This window comes from Mus musculus, chromosome 1 (genome assembly GCF_000001635.26).
Source record: "Mus musculus strain C57BL/6J chromosome 1, GRCm38.p6 C57BL/6J".
Taxonomy (NCBI): Eukaryota; Metazoa; Chordata; class Mammalia; order Rodentia; family Muridae; genus Mus; species Mus musculus.
The window spans coordinates 103,068,470-103,083,971 of NC_000067.6; the positions used below are offsets into that span (position 1 = coordinate 103,068,470).

At 37.9% G+C, this 15,502-nt stretch overlaps 1 pseudogene; it reads left to right on the plus strand.

The window, feature by feature from the left end:
- Gm18728 (predicted gene, 18728) overlaps positions 1 to 15,502 on the plus strand; it is a 429,487-nt pseudogene that overhangs the window by 96,881 nt on the left and 317,104 nt on the right.

The window sequence follows — 15,502 nt, forward strand, 5'->3', positions numbered from 1 at the left end:
GTGCATGTAGCAATATACAAAGAACATCTTTCTTTTTTTTTTCAGTTAAACCTATGCCATTATTACTGTGTGATAGTCATTCAGACTTACTCATTTGATTTATACCCAAAATAGTCTAAGAGGTAATGCCCTTGAATTATATACTCTTAATCATCAGTCAGATAAGACTGGAAAATTCCATGAAGTAACTGTTTTGGGCAGACGATCATTAAATATATTATGATAAAGAAAGACAAAAGGTTTAGAATCCTCTATAACATAATAATAATTTCTCTTCTCAAAGCATAATTCATGGATTTAAGGATAAGTTGGTCCTGAGTTGGTATTGTCATAGGAGAAGTCTGTTTTCAGAATTTGGACACAGTGATAGCTGAAGGGATAGCAAGCTTCAGAGCTACAACTTTCTTTCTTCCTTCTTTCATTCCCTAAGGTTCTATTTTCTTAGAATAATTTCTCTTTGACTCCAAATTCAACATTTCTTTCTCATAACTCTTTCTTCCCCCTATATTTAGATGCATTTGTTTCTGTTTATTCAACTAAAAAAAAAACATGAAAAAGAAAGGCTTTCTTCTATTACCATAACCTTCAATGCCTTTCTTCTTTTTTAAATTTTACTTGTGATATTGCTTGGAGTATTCTACTTGTATCCCTATAACCTATTGCCAACACTTGTATATACTCCAGGGAGTAAAGAACCCTGAGAGTTATTTTAAAGTAATGAAACTGTGGTACAATCAGCGGACATACTGCTGGTAGGAGGAATATATATGATCTCAATTCTAGACTCTTCCTTCTGTCCATTGGTATGAGTTAATTTGCTCACTGCTGTGACAAAAGCAACTTCAAGATGGAAGGATAAATTCTGTCTGACAGGTTACTTTTTTAATTAATTAATTAATTAATCAATTAATTAATTAAATAAATTTTAGGTACTGTCAGTCTCTCATAGCAGGGAAGGCATATGAGTGGCAGGACCTTGACATCATTGATGACTTTATATCTATAGTGAGGATGTAGAGAGTAAAAGTAAGCTCAACTTCCTTTCCTTTTCATCAGACTGTCACCCAGCCATATGGAACAGTACCTTACACAGTTGTGGGTCTTCTCATCTTAATTAACCCAGTATAGAAACTCCCTTCATGGATATTCCTGGATTTTTGTTTTCTTGAGGATCCTAAAATTAATAAAGTTGGCAATCGTTTGTTAGTGGCTTGTTTGTGGCACCAAGTTTGCTGTGGTGGATGAACACAGTCATTCCCTATACAGCGTATGTAAGGATTAGAAGACTTGACAATTTTTCTTAGTAAATGTAGCTTCTGATACATTCTCCCAATGGATCATTTCAGAAATATGATGGGTGGATTATTTATTCGTAGGTAATTGAGATGTCCAGATCCCACATGATGAAAGCACATGATGATTCCACATGATGATTCAACAGGGAGTGCTAGGCTAGTGATCCTGTGTTTACAGGCCTGGAGCTGGCAGAGAAGTCCTTCACCACATTATCTAAATCTGTGAGAAGTAGAATATCTATGCATCCTGTTACTCTTTCCAAGCTCTTCAACCTTTATTTTCTAGAGTTCAGAAAGAAAGAAGCATATCTCAAATTTGAAAGCATCTTGTCCCAGCTGGGGAGAACAGCAATCACTCCTTGACTTATTCTAACATTTTCTGTCTCCATGTGAGAAACTCATCATTTGTCTTTGGTTGCAGATAGAAAGATGAGTAGATTTGTGAGTTTCTCTGAGAAAACACACAGAGGCACATGCTGTGTGGTGAATTTTCATGTGGCTAATATCTGAAGGGAGAGTCTACTTAGTCATGATTGATTTATCCTGATCTGAGCCTGAGATTCCTAGTTTGATATTATAAATTATTTATAGACTTCTTTTAAAATCCATATGCTATATTCACTATGCACAATGCAGAATACATTTTAAAAACATTAAATTCTCCAATAACATAACCAGTAATATTAGAAATTTTTAAACCACCTATTTAGTCATCTATCCAGCTGTCTAGGTACACGTTTATTCATGAATCCAATAGTATTTAAGAGAGTTGTGGTGAGAAAGTATTGTCATATATTGTATTAGATTTTAAATGCACATGGAATTGTCAAAAAAATTTACTTTAACACTATACACTTTTACAGTGTGTGTGTTAAGGGTGTGTACATGTGTGTATATGTAGACTGTGATATTTGGTATGTTTATGTATATGTGTATATGTTGTACAAATATGTGTGGTTCACATGCTTATATGTATACATGTGGAGGCCATTGAGTATATTTGTCTGTTACTCGTCAACAGTTTTTGAGACTGGGTTTCTCCCTAAACCTGCAGCTCATCATTGTGAGTATCCTGGCTAACATTGATACACACTTTTCTCTACACAAGCATTTTCTCTCATTGCTGGGTGGCACAAGCATTTTCATGCTTTGCTTATTACACAGAAATGTGATCCCTGGTCTTCTTACTCTCACAGAAAGTGTTTTTAGGGAGCCATTTTAATGTTAGAAGAAATTTACTGGAATATGAATGAACATGTGCATAAATCTCCTGGATGGAAAAACAAGCAAGTTTATCAGTTTTGATTTTTATTGCAGTTATGATATCTCTCTGACACTAGAGGAAAGCTTTCTTACATAGTATACATTCTTCTAAGTTGAGAGTGAGTTCTATGAGCACCTGACCCTGCAGTTTTCAAAGGAAGGTGCCTTGGGATTACTTTGGACTGAGGGAGCAGATGGTGGAAGAACCATCCAGGAGCTTCCAGAGTTTCTGGAACTGTTCTACTTACGTTTTTATAAATAGTGTTAGGTTTCACAGTATGGGCCTTTGAATTTACAGTATTCATTTATTTTGAATCAAAAAGTTGCTCAGGGTTTAAAAATATCTTTGCAAAGTACATATCTTTGTACAGCATCTCACTAGAGTGCCCATTTCTCCTTCAGTAGGTCTGACAAGTATTCTGTGAGGCCAATTAATCTCTTTGCTCAGTCTCTACTACATAGAATGATGCAAAGCAGGTAGAAGAAGAATGACCAATGAAAACTGCTGACATCCATTTTGCCCTTCAAATACACATACTCCTGTAACTACACACACACACACACACACACACACACACACACACATATATACACAAAATCACCCACACACAGACACACACACAAAATGTATATACACATGTACACTCACATGAAAAAAATGATATATTTCAACGCATAATTTTGGAGGATTTAATACATAACTGATGTGTCATCTTTATTTGGGGACTAGGATTGAAGGAACACATTTTGATGGGGCTACCTGAAAAGAACCTTGATCTCACAACAGGATAAAATGAGAGAAAGAAGTAAGTGCTGAGCCTCTGTTATTCTCTTCAAAGACATACTCTGATACCAAGAACTGTTCCCAGCTCTTAAAGACTCTACCACATCCACAGGTGAGTAAAGATGCTGACCAAATCTAGGAAAACAGGGCTTCTGGGAACATTGATTTTATAAAATGTGGCAGCTCATTATTTATTTGCTGTTTTTCAGAATATAGTGGCAGAAGCTATTTGAAGACCCAAAAGTGATTCAAAGTGTTATATTATTTCCTTGTAATATATAATTTATATAATAGGATTTCAGTGTTCCTGTTCCTTGGTAGCAGGATACAGCAGTTGACATGGATAAAATGACAACTACAAAATGCTGTAAGAAGAATAAAAATATCAGAGTCCTTTCAGCAAAATCTTGCTAGAGTATGCAATGGTGTCAGCATTTGGGGGCTGATTATGGGATGGATCCCCAGATATGTCAGTCTCTAGATAGTCCGTCCTTTCATTTGAGCTCCAAACTTTGTCTCTGTAACTCCTTCCATGGGTGTTTTGTTCCCAATTCTAAGAAGGGGCAAAGTGCCCATACTTTGGTCTTCGTTCTTCTTGAGTTTCATGTGTTTCGCAAATTGTGTCTTATATCTTGGGTATTCTACGTTTCTGGGCTAATATCCACTTATCAGTGAGTACATATCATGTGAGTTCTGAAAGGACCCTGATATAGCTGTCTCTTGTGAGACTATGCCAGGGCTTAGCAAACACAGAAGTAGATACTCACATTTAGCTATTGGATGGATCACAGGGCCCCCAATGGAGGAGCTAGAGAAAGTACCCAAGGAGCTAAAGGGATCTGCAACCATATAGGTGGAACAACAATATGAACTAACCAGTACCCCCCGGAGCTAGTGGCTCTAGCTGCATATGTATCAGAAGATGACCTAGTAGGCCATCAGTGAAAAGAGAAGCCCATTGGTCGTGCAAACTTTATATGCCTCAGTATAGGGGAACGCCAGGGCCAAATATTGGGAGTAGGTGGGTAGGGGAGTGGGGTGGGAGGGTATGGGAGACTTTTGGGATAGCACTGGAAATGTAAATGAAAAAAATACCTAATTAAAATAAAGGGAAAAAAAAAGCCAGGCGTGGAGGCACATGCCTTTAATCCCAGCACTCAGGAGGCAGAGGCAGGCGGATTTCTGAGTTCGAGGCCAGCCTGGTCTAGAGTGAGTTCCAGGACAGTCAGGGCTATACAGAGAAACCCTGTCTCGAAAAACAAAAACAAAAACAAAAACAAAAAAAAAAGAAAAAAAAGAATAAGAGTAATAGGCAAAAATTTAAAAAAAAAAAAAAAAAAAAGAACAAGCAGGCAGGTCTCCATTGCTAGGTAAAGGAACAAATTTAGTATTCTAGGAGCAAAAAAAAACTTTTTACTTCCTTCATAACGGTTAAGACAGATTAATAAAGAGTAGAACATATGTGTTTAATACAGATATATGTGACATGAAAGCCTTCATAATGTGAGAAATGAGTTTTTAGCTTCAGTTAAGTATAGACAGGCATGCCAAAATGTGAAAGCTCTGATCTAACACTGCAGTCAAAGCCTGGGTCCTGGCAATGTGAACAAGACAAATTTGGCCATCTATCTTTTGTAAGCCAATTAAAGGAACATAGTGAAAAAACAAAGAAAGAAGACTTATTGAACATGTCTATGATAGGAAGATGAATAAAGAGATACTGTGACTCGCTCTAGTACATCTTTATGCAACTGACAAAATATCTAGGTTTACATAGGTAGTTGTTGAAAATATAACTATGAAGCCCTGATCCAGGTATAAGGTGTCCTAACTCAGGTTTCTGCTAAGTTGTCTGAATTGTGACGTCTTTTTTTTTTTCCAGGACACTGGCTTATCCTTCTTCTGGCCCCAGGATTTCATCTATTTCTTTTCTCAAATTTCTTAGTGACTTTTGTGTCAACATCTACTAGTCAAAGGGAAAAGTATATCTTTAAAGTATCTTCATTTCCTCTGGGATGGTTACACAAACAAGAGACTAGTGATAGAGATCTCGAGACTCTCATTGATGATATCTGGAGTGTTTTCTCCTCACCCAACCCCAATGAGCCTTCACCTGACTAGGAAGACAGCAATCTTTCTGGATTTATGCCTTACTTTGGGACAATAGATTCCTATATTTTTTCATCTTATTTAAGGTAGATTCCTGGTGGTTTATTCAACTGACTTTAGAGGAGCTATGGGACAAGATGGCAGAGATGGCCAGAAAGAGCTCCAGCATAAGGCCTTTCTTAGTTTCCTCTGTTCAAATACTCAGTCCACTAAAGAAATCTTTGGGGCAGCATGTTTTAAGCTAAAAGGATATCTGAACTTTTAACTATGTAAAAGAGAAACCTCTTTCAATGTGCCTCTGTTCCAGCTCAAAGGATGGCTTCTGGGGTCAGAGATTCCGTCAAATATGCCAAGGTCTGTCTCACAGTTCACTTTCAGTCCACACAGGACTGCAGGGAATATGGCAATAATGCTGCTGCTTTATGCTCCATGACTGGCTTATTCATTCATAAAAGAATGTGTAAAAGATTGTAAGTTAATTTTTGAAACTGTTCATAAGGCAAGTGAAGAGTTTTGACAGCAGCATGTGGTATAACGTTAATGCTTGTCATCCTGTCTAAAGATAATAATAAAAATAATGAAAAAACAAAAAACAAACTTTCCAATTACATGGCTACTTTCCCTTAAGCCTGAAACTAGAGAGTATCCCAAACTCTTCTCTCATCTTGTTTTTCTGACCAATCCAAGGCTTCCTTACATAGTTTAATTTCTGCTACTGTATCTTTAGGACTCAGGTAACATTTGATGTTCCTCATCTGCCCATTGAACTTCCCATTGCCTTCTTTCCTTGGTGAGAGTGAACATTTTCTCTCTTGCATTGTTTTTATTTTCACAGGTTGTACTAAACACAAATATCATAAGGAGTTGCTAGATGTTCCTTTGAAGAAAACAATCAAAATCAGCTTCTCAAGTTCAGCCTCAAAGCTACAACCCAGAGATAGGGCCATGTGTAAGCACTTGGTTCACTTCACTGTTCAATAGCCATGAGTTAAAGGTAGGGAATAGGAATTTCTGTTATGCTTCAATTCATCAGTGTATAGCCAATAAAGTTCTTTTGCTATTTCCTTCAAAGAAGTAGACGGCAATTAAAAAGCTACACAATCTTCCATGGTTCAGCATATTAGTTCAATTCTAGTTACCCTTGTGAATGTTAATGCTGCTTTGTTTTCCCTTGACAAAGAGAAAAACAAAGAGCAGAGGAGCACCTTCATACCCTACCACATCTCTTGCTACTTCACTTTGATGTCTGTTTCCTTCTATTATTGCACTGAAATTTTTACACCACTGTTCATGGAATTGAAGAATGATAGGTGTTTAATGAGAGACAGAAAGAGCCACACTATCCCCAGTATGGATATATGGCCATCATGCTTTGCCTATTAGCAGGATTTGGCAAGTTTGAAATCCCAGTGCTAGGGAGGAAGGACAGGGGCCTCTTTTGCCAAGTCAGTCTAAATAAATTGGTAAGGGTCATTTTCCCAAATACTAATGTGGAAAATGATACAGAAGACCACACATTGCTGACTTCCAGCCTTCACATGCATGTCCACATATGATCTAGAAACACACACACACACACACACACACACACACACACACACACACACACAAGGGGATAGATAGATAGATAGATAGATAGATAGATAGATAGATAGATAGATAGATAGATAGAAATTAATCAGGGCAAAGTTTTTTATCTTCAGGAGGGTATGTGAATATAGAATATAGTCTCAACCATGCATTGACTCTACATACTTAAATCCCCTTTATACCTGAAATAAAGAATCTCTCACCATCCAGCCTACTGAATCCCTCCTGTCAAGCCTATCCTCCTGGTGTTTTTGAAAGTACACAGGCAGGTGATGTTGCTGGTACCTTGAAGGATAATTTAGAAAGTATTATGTCACCGTTTCTCTTGCTCATACAATACACTTACTCTATTTGAATGTCTAATTAAAGAAAAATATAGCTGTAGCTAATATGAATGTGTGCAATGGTATACATGGGTGTAATCTATGTATATGAAGGGAGAAATGAATGAGTGGGAGGAAGGCAAAGATTTCAAAGGCAGAGAATGAAGGAAAGAGTATTTGTATTAAGATATATAGTTTATATTTGGGAAGCAGATAGATTCAGGGGGAAAGATAACAGTTAAATGTCCATCTGTTCAGAATACTGATTGTCTTTTATTTTTGTAATGGGACATTCTTACTAGCACTGTGATGGATGGTGAATGTGTGGACTAAACCAAACAGAAATGCCCCATATTCTGAGGAATATTTTGTATTTCTTGGCAACAAGAAAACTTTGGCTGCACTTCTGCTTACAGTTCATTCTAACTCTAAAGACTTGATACTGTTTCCATGGAATCCTGGGATCCCAAGATACTAACAGAATGAGAGCTCCCAGAGCCAGAATGGGGGATAGAGGACAGAGGACAGGAAAGGAATTGCATTGGAGAAAATCCTAGGAGTCTAGTTCTACAATTACACCTGCTTGTGTGTGTGTGTGTGTGTGTGTTTGTGTGTGTGTGTGTGTATGTGTGTGCATGTGTGTGAAGATAGATGATAGATATTGTTAGAGCATAGATAGAAAGCTATATAGATATGAGCGATAGAGAGATATAGATCTTACCTGAATCAATAACAAGATAAATGACGGAGACTAGAGGGACAATAACTGAGGAAAGCAATTAGATATAAAGTCTCTGAGCAAACACCTATGGAACTTTTTTCCAGTAGATGGCTAATGGAGGTCTCTGAGATAGAAGACATTGGCAAAAGTGGGAGTACAATCTCTATAGAAAGAAGACTGTGCTGAATACAGTGACTCCCTCTTTATCATGAGGCTTGTGTTTCTTTTTTCTTACTCTCTCCTTTCCACCACCCTTATGGTAGGCACTTCCAGGAAAGCATATTTTACCCAAAATTCATACTGTTTTAAGTAGATGAAAATGTAGGCATATGAGCATAGATTTACATATTCTGAATATGTAAAATGTCTTTAGGTGACACACAGCTATCTCTGCCCATGATTTCTGGAAAGAAAACACTTGGTGCTGAGGTTTTCTAACTAGTTTCCCACCAACAATAGTTCTTGAAAAGCTGTAAAATGAAATAAACCCTTTCCTTCCTGAATATCATTTGGCATGGTGTTTTATCCCAGCCACAGAAACCCTAACTAAGACAAATGTATATTTATTCTAGTTTTGATTTTGTGTTGTGTGTGGAAGGATAGTGGTGTGCGCCTGGGGAGCACATCAGGTCCCCAAGAACTGGAATTAGATTTTTGGAATTCATTGGAATTGTGTGCTGAGAGGCCACTTGGACTTTCTGAATGATCAGCAAGAACACTTTTTATTTATTTGTTTATTTATTTATTTATTTATTTATTTATTTATTTATTTTAATTTTTTATTTAACATCCTGCTCACCTCCCACCTCCTGGCTAACTTCTCCTACAACCCTTTCTCCTTCCCCCACCCCTTCTCCTCTGGGCAGGTGGGAGACCCCTGGGTATACCTCCCCCATTCCCAGAATTTTTTCTTTTTTATTTATTTTTATTAGATATTTTATTTATTTATATTTCAAATGTCATCACCTTACCCAGTTTCTCCTCCGGAACCCCCATCTCTCATTCCTCCCCACTGCTTCTATGATGATGCTTCCCCTTCTACCCACCCTGGCATTCCCCTAGCCTGGGGAATTGAGCCTTCACAGGACCAAGGGCTTGTCCTATTGATGCCAGACAATGCCATCCTCTGATACATATGCAGCTGGAGCCATGGATCCCTCCATGTGTCCTTTTTGGTTGGTTGTTTAGTCCCTGGAAGCTCTGGGGGTTCTGGTTGATTGGTATTGTTGTTCTTCCTATGGGCTTACAAACCCCTTCAGCTTTCTCAGTCTAACTCCTTCATTGGGATCCCATGCTCTGTATTTATCAGGCTCTGGCAGAACCTCTCAGAAGACAGCTATATAAAAATCCTGTCAGCAAGCACTTCTTGAAATCCACAATAGTGTCTGGGTTTGGTATCTGTATATGGCATAGATCCCAAGGTGGGGCAGTCTTGGATGTCCTTTCCTTCAGTCTCTGCTCCACACTTTGTCCCTGTATTTTCTTTAGACAGGAGCAATTCTGGATTTAAAATGTGAAGATTACTGAGTGGCCCCTTCCCCCAACCGAGGGCCTTGATTAACTTCTAGATATAATTTCCTTCCTCTTTGTTGGGCATTTCAGCTAATCTCATCCATTTGGGTCCTTAGAGCTCTTGCTTTTCTGGCATCTGGAACTTGCTGATGGCTATCCCGAGTTCCTCATACCCCATTGCTACACACCTCTGTTCAATTTCCTTACCCTCTGTATATCATCCTAGTCTCCTCTCATACCTGATCCTGTCGCTGTTCATTTCAAATCTATGCAAGGCTGTGTGTTTCCTCTCACTGAGGCCAGATAAGGTATCTCAGCTACAAGATCATACCCTACATTCAGGCTACAGCTTTTGGGATAGTCCCCATAGAGTTGTTCAGGACCCATATGAAGGTCAAATGGCACATCTACTACATATAAGCCATGTTGCTGCGCAACTTTTTCATGGGAAGATATGAATAGTAATTAACTTATTCTGGTTAGAACTTATGTAAATTCTAGCATACTGTGCATTATTCAGGTTGCTTACAAGAATACTGGTAACTAATATGGGTAGCTTTATCACCCAAGAGCCCACATCAGTATGTGTAAGGACTCAATAAAGCTACCCCTCTGAATCACTTTGCATGACTTGCAGGAAGCTTTGAAAGTCAGGAATTCTCTTTGTTATAGCAGTTCTTATTGCACATAAAACTTCAAAGGGGGCCGTGAGTGGGATCCAGGAATCTTGTAAGTTTCAGTGAGTTCCTATGACTTTTGAATTGAATCTCCAAAGTTTAGTTTACCTATTACATCTTAGGGAACCTTTCTGAAATTGGGAGTGTTTCAACTCAGATGAAATAACTACACCATCTTTCTTTCTTTCTTTCTTTCTTTCTTTCTTTCTTTCTTCCTTCCTTCCTTCCTTCCTTCCTTCCTTCCTTCCTTCATCCCTCCCTCTCTCTCTCCCTCCCTCCCTCCCTGCCTTCCCTCTTTCTTTCTTTCTTTCTTTCTTTCTTTCTTTCTTTCTTTCTTTCTTTCTTCCTTCCTTCCTTCCTTCCTTCCTTCCTTCCTTCCTTTCTTTCTCTATTCATTCATTTATTTATTTATTTATTTATTTATTTATTTATTTATAGATATTTCGGATTGGTAAAGATCCTTTCCCAACCGCTTTGTGGCCCTTTTGTTTTATTGGCAGTGTCTTTTGCCTTACAGAAGCTTTGCAATTTTATGAAGTCCCATTTTTTTGATTCTCAGTCTTAAAGCATAAGCCCTTGCTGTTCTGTTCAGGAACTTTTTCCCCTGTACTCATATATTTTAGGCCTTTGCCCACTTTCTCCTCAATAAGTTTCAGAGTCTCTGTTTTTATGTTGAGTTTCTTGATCCACTTACATTTGAGCTTTGTACAAGGAGATAAGAATGGATCAATTCACAATCTTCTACATGATAACCGCCAATTGTGCCAGCACCATTTGTTGAAAATGCTGTCTTTTTTTCCACCGGATGGATTTAGGTCCTTTATCAAAGATCAAGTGCCAGTATGTGCGTCGGTTCATTTCTGTGTATTCAATTCTTTTCCATTGACCTACCTATCTGTTGCTGTACCAGTACCATGCAATTTTTATCACAATTGCTCTGTAATACAGTTTAATGTCAGGCATCTTGATTCCACCAGAGGTACTTTTATTGTTGAGAATAGTTTTTGCTACCCTAGGTTTTTTATTTTCCCAGATGAATTTCCAAATTGCCCTTTCTAACTGGGGAAGAATTGAATTGGAATTTTGATAGGGATTGCACTGAATCTGTAGATTACTTTCTTTACTATTTTTTTACATTTTTACTATATTGATCCTGCCAATCCATGAGCATGCCAGATCTTTCTATCTTCTGAGATCTTCTTTGATTTATTTCTTTAGAGACTTGAAGTTCTTATCATGCAGATCTTTCACTTCCTTAGTTAGAATCACTCCCAGGTATTTTATATTACTTGTGAGTATTGTAAAGGGTGTGGTTTCCCTAATTTCTTTCTCAGCCTGTTTATCTTTTGTGTAGAGAAAGGCTACTGAGTTGTTTAAGTTAATTTTATATCCAGCTACTTCACTGAAGCTGCTTATCAGGTTTAGAAGTTCTCTGGTGGAATTTTTAGGATCACTCATATATCCTTTCATATTATCTGCAAATAGTGATATTTTGACTTCTTCCTTTTTAATATGTATCCCCTTGACCTCATTTTGTTTTCTAGTTGCTCTGGCTAGGACTTCGAGTACTATATTGAATAAGTAGGGAGAAAGGGGGCAGCCTTGTCTAGTCCCTGATTTTTGTGGGATTGCTTCCAGTGTCTCTCCATTTAGTTTGATGTTGGCTACTGATTTGCTGTATATTGCTTTTATTATGTTTATGTATGGGCCTTGAATTCCTGATCTTTCCAAGACTTTTATCATGAAGGGGTGTTGGAATTTACCAAATGCTTTCTTAGCATCTAATGAGATGATCATGTGGTTTTTGTCTTTGAGTTTGTTTATATAGTGAATTATGTTGATGGATTTCCATATATTAAGCCATCCCTGCATTCATGGAATGAAACCTACTTGATCATGATGGATGATCATTTTGATGTGTTCTTGGGTTCCATGGAATTCTAACACTTTAAATAACTTTAAAAATTAGCCAAGCACCATGAATGAGATGAGTAGGACTACTATATGTATGGATACCATAGTAATAGGACTACTATATGTATGGAGGGATTCTACCATGCTGACTGTTCCAGAGCATCCCCACATGAAAAGAAAAGGCCCAGAGGTAGGGAGGGCAGATAAAGGTGATCTTAGCAAAGACAAGGGAGAGATTTGGGAGGATTGTCAGGGAATACTGCAACAGCCTCAAATTTTTCTTTTCATAGCCACTTATAAACCATAGGAAGAGCCACAAGCTAACAGAAACAACTGGTGAAATATACAAAAGATATATATTCTTATCCAGAGACCTTCTTGTTCCTTCCACCAAGGTCAATAAAACATTAAGCCATGTACCTTGAGCCTCAATTGTATCTGCTCTTATCATTCCATGCCTCAGCAGGCTAGGAAACATGCCAACACAACCTGGCCTGCCTGATTCTTTCTAGTAGACAGACTTTTGCAGAAACAGACAAAATGGCTCCTGACACCTGACCCACTGCTTTTATCTTGCCATGCACAATCTAAATAGTTCTGTCAAAATTCATGTTATTCAGTACTGTTCCAAAACATAGGTTTCTGCTCGATTTTCTTTTTTACATACACATGAGCATGTGTATGCGTGTGGGGGGAACAGTATTGTGATTGTGCATATGAGTTTTGGTGCGTTGTAAGAGGGCATATACATGTGCATGTATGTATGCACACACACACACACACACAGACACACACACATATGTTGCTGTGATGATCACTGTGTTTCAAAGTCTTTAGAGCTCTGTAGGTCTTTTGATTGGTTTTCTCCCTTGACAGCTTGCCTAACCACTTTGGATTTAATGAGAGCAAGTTCACAGAGGGAAAGCTTCCAGGTAAGGTCCACATTTAATCTTCAAATTCCTTTGTTGGAACTATGCAGTATCTTTATCAATCTCAGCATATTTTTGTGAAACAACAACATAAGCTCATGACCAGCTATCCTAGCTCACATAGTGGCACACAAAAAGAGACCTACCTCAAACAGGGCAGAAGTTGGGGATGAAGATATGAGATTGTGATCAACCACATTTGTTGTGGAATCTATGATTGTCTGTCTTTGGATAACTAATACACACACACACACACACACACACACACACACACACACACATGTGTGCACATGTGATTAAGAAAAGAGGTGCTTTCTAGTTCAAGGTGCCCCATTAGTGAATACTTAATTCTTCAAGATAATTCCAATCTTTAGTTTTTTAGTTTGGGGTTGCCAATCCTTGCTCAATCATTTGAATTGGTGAACCTGAAGAAAGGGAGCCCTTACACTCTGGCAGAAGCTTTTGCTTTCATATATAGATATTGGTGTCTATGATGTGGTTGTTGGCAATTTCTAACCCTCTGGTCTTTATATTTGAAAACAGTAGCTTGGCATAAATTGATATCTGAGGTGGCTTGGGGTTAAAATATATTTAATCATAACCACAGAAAGGATCCCTGTGAGGGAATATTATAAAACTTTCTAAAAAAAAAAAAAAAACCTAACTCATTTATTAGTGCTGTTTGATGACCTTCATTTGAATAGCAATTACTTAGGGAAAGAAATTCTTGGAACCAGACTGGCAGAAAATTACAGAATACACTTGCTCTCCAGTACTGTGTGTCTGTGCAAGTATTTACTTCCCATGAAATGTGAAGTACCCTGTGAGGAAAGCACAGAGAGCATGCAGGTGAAGTCCACATGAAGTATGTTGATAACTAATTTGCATGAAATGACAGTGTTTTCCTTTGTGTGAACCAGGAAGGGATTGCAGGATGAATTTCCAGGGTATCTCACATACTAGCCTTTTTATGCATAAGTAAATAATCACAATATGCATGGGAAGTTGGATAAATATGATAATGAGAATTAATATAAATGAAAAACAAAGAGGTTCAGAAAATACCTCTCTATAAAGAGCTTGCCTGGCTGCACTGTGCCCCAAGTTCAAGTCACTGTGGGTAATAGGGGTGCTACAAAGAGCGTTTATGCTTATGGTAGAATAGAACAGTACAGCCTAAACAGATGAACTAGTAGATAAAGTATTTGCAGACAGATTGTGCTCCATATTTTGTCTCTGTATTTCCTCTCATGACCATTTTGTTCCACCTTCTAAGAAGGATGAAGCATTCGGACTTCGCTCTTCATTCTTATTGAGCTTCATATGGTCTGTGAATTGTATCTTGGGTTTTCTAAGGTTTTAGACTAATATCCACTTATTAGAGAATGCATATTATTTGTGTTCTTTTGAGGCAAGATTACCTTACTCAGGATGATATTTTCTAGTTCCATCCATTTTCCTAAGAATTCCATGAAGTCATTGTTTTTCATAGCTGAATAGTATTCCACTGTATAAATGTACCACGTATCCTGTATCCATCCCTCTGTTGAAAGACACCTGGATTCTTTCCAGCATCTAGCTATTACAAATAAGGCACTTCTAAACATAATGGAGCATGTGTCCTTGTTATATATTGGAGCATCTTTTGGGTATATGCCTAGGAGTGGTATAGTTGGGCCCTCAGGTAGTAGTAAGTCCAATTTTCTGAAGAGTCACCATACAGATTTCCAAAGTGTTTGTACCAACTTGCAATTCCACCAGCATTGGAGAAGTGTTCTTTCTCCACATCCTCTCAAGAATCTGCTGTCACCTGAGTTTTGGATCTTAACTATTGTAACTGGTGTGAGGTGGAATCTCAGGGTCATTTTGATTTGCATTTCACTAATGACTAAGGACATTGAACATTTAAGTGCTACTTAGCCATTCATGTTTCCTCAGTTGAGAATTTTCTGTTTAACACCTCCCCCCATTTTTTACATGGCTATTCGGTTCTCTGCAGTGTATCATCTTGAGTTCTTTGTATATATTGGATATTAGCCCTCTATAAGATATAGGATTGGTAAAGATCTTTTCTCAATTTGTTGATTGCTTTTTTGTCCTATTGACAGGGTCTCTTGCCTTATAGAAGCTTTGCAATTTTATGAGGTCCCATTTGTTGATTCTTGGGCTTAGAGCATGAGCCATTGAAGTTCTGTTCAGCAACTTTCCCCCTGAACCTATGTGTTAGAAGCTCTTCCCCACTTCCTCTTCTATTAGTTTTAGTGCATCTGGTTTTATGTAGAGGTCCATCATCCACTTGGACTTCAGCTCTGTACAGGAGTCAAAAATGAATCTATTGCATTCTTCTACATGCTAGAAGTGTCAAGTGAACCAAAACTATTTGTT